A 2,500-nucleotide genomic window follows, 5' to 3' on the forward strand; every position below is an offset into this window, starting at 1 on the left:
GGTGGATGTTGCTTTCCTCAAAACCGCCTAGCCGGATCCATGCTTATCCACCGAAGCACGACCAGCCAGCTAGGCGAGGGTGGAATCGATGCCCATGGGGACATCTCGGTAATTCGTGCGATCAACGAATACGCCGCCACCCATTCGGCCTCGGAGAATCCATGTCCGCCCATGCATGACACGCCCATTCTCCGAGACCAAACACCATCTTCCGTCCAGATAATCCCAAAAATCCGTAAAAGGCAACAAAACCGGTCGCCGGAAAAGTCGCCGGAAAAATTTTCCGGCGACGGTGCCGGCGACCGGCCGGTCGGACATCCCTCGGGTCTGTATCCATACCAATCCCTCGATCGCTACCCACGTCCGGAACCGAGTAGGGGTACCTCGGTCTGCCCAGACTTCCACCAACACCCACCCCCCTATATAGCTCTTAGCGTTTTTTCCCTTCCGGCACCAGGAGACATTGAAATGTCTGAGGAGTCACTGGTGCCAAAAAAAACAAAATACTTGGAATTTTTTTCTGATTTTTTGCATGCCTCATAACCATACTAAAACTGATTTTCTGGTAAATTTTCAGAATTTTCTGAGCACTCTAACTATTTATTTTGATTTTTACCAAAATCGCATGACCATGGCCTAGCCAGAGTTCGGTGAGCAGATTTGATGAGAAATAGACATTCAGAACTCTTCATTGATGTATTTTATTAGTTTCGATCACAAAACATTGGCATCAATTCGGGAATTTTCGAAAGTTACTCGTCTAGACATTTTTTCTCGCACCGCAGTACGCATCAGGACGTATCCGGACGGTCATCCGGACTAATCCGGACAACCTTCCGGATACGTCCGGATTCCTCAGGATTCGCCCGGATTCGCCCGGATTCGTCCGGATACGCGTCCTGATTCGTCCTGATTCGTCCGGATACGTCCTGATTCACCCGGATACGTCCTGATTCACCCGGATACGTCCCGATTCGTCCGGATTCGTCCTGATTCGTCCGGATACGTCCTGATTCGTCCGGATACGTCCTGATTCGTCCGGATACGTCCTGATTCGTCCCGATTCGTCCGGATTCGTCCTGATTCGTCCGGATTCGTCCGGATACGCGTCCTGATTCGTCCTGATTCGTCCTGATTCACCCGGATACGTCCCGATTCGTCCGGATTCGTCCTGATTCGTCCGGATACGTCCTGATTCGTCCGGATACGTCCTGATTCGTCCGGATACGTCCTGATTCGTCCCGATTCGTCCGGATTCGTCAGGACTCGCCCGGATTCGTCCGGATACGCGTCCTGATTCGTCTTGATTCGTCCGGATACGTCCTGATTCACCAGGACGCGTATCCGGACGAACCCGGGCGAGTCCTGACGAATCCGGGCGAATCGGGACGAATCAGGACGTATCCGGACGAATCAGGACGTATCCGGACGAATCAGGACGTATCCGGACGAATCAGGACGAATCCGGACGAATCGGGACGTATCCGGGTGAATCAGGACGAATCAGGACGAATCAGGACGCGTATCCGGACGAATCCGGACGAATCAGGACGAATCCGGACGAATCGGGACGAATCAGAACGTATCCGGACGAATCAGGACGTATCCGGACGAATCAGGACGTATCCGGACGAATCAGGACGAATCCGGACGAATCGGGACGTATCCGGGTGAATCAGGACGTATCCGGGTGAATCAGGACGTATCCGGACGAATCAGGACGAATCAGGACGCGTATCCGGACGAATCCGGGCGAATCCTGACGAATCCTGAGGAATCCGGACGTATCCGGAAGGTTGTCCGGATTAGTCCGGATGACCGTCCGGATACGTCCTGATGCGTACTGCGGTGCGAGAAAAAATGTCTAGACGAGTAACTTTCGAAAATTCCCGAATTGATGCCAATGTTTTGTGATCGAAACTAATAAAATACATCAATGAAGAGTTCTGAATGTCTATTTCTCATCAAATCTGCTCACCGAACTCTGGCTAGGCCATGGTCATGCGATTTTGGTAAAAATCAAAATAAATAGTTAGAGTGCTCAGAAAATTCTGAAAATTTACCAGAAAATCAGTTTTAGTATGGTTATGAGGCATGCAAAAAATCAGAAAAAAATTCCAAGTATTTTGTTTTTTTTGGCACCAGTGACTCCTCAGACATTTCAATGTCTCCTGGTGCCGGAAGGGAAAAAACGCTAAGAGCTATATAGGGGGGTGGGTGTTGGTGGAAGTCTGGGCAGACCGAGGTACCCCTACTCGGTTCCGGACGTGGGTAGCGATCGAGGGATTGGGATGGATACAGACCCGAGGGATGTCCGACCGGCCGGTCGCCGGCACCGTCGCCGGAAAATTTTTCCGGCGACTTTTCCGGCGACCGGTTTTGTTGCCTTTTACGGATTTTTGGGATTATCTGGACGGAAGATGGTGTTTGGTCTCGGAGAATGGGCGTGTCATGCATGGGCGGACATGGATTCTCCGAGGCCGAATGGGTGGCGGCGTAT

Source organism: Camelina sativa, chromosome 15 (assembly GCF_030686135.1).
Source record: "Camelina sativa cultivar CO46 ecotype springtype chromosome 15, ASM3068613v1".
NCBI lineage: Eukaryota > Viridiplantae > Streptophyta > Magnoliopsida > Brassicales > Brassicaceae > Camelina > Camelina sativa.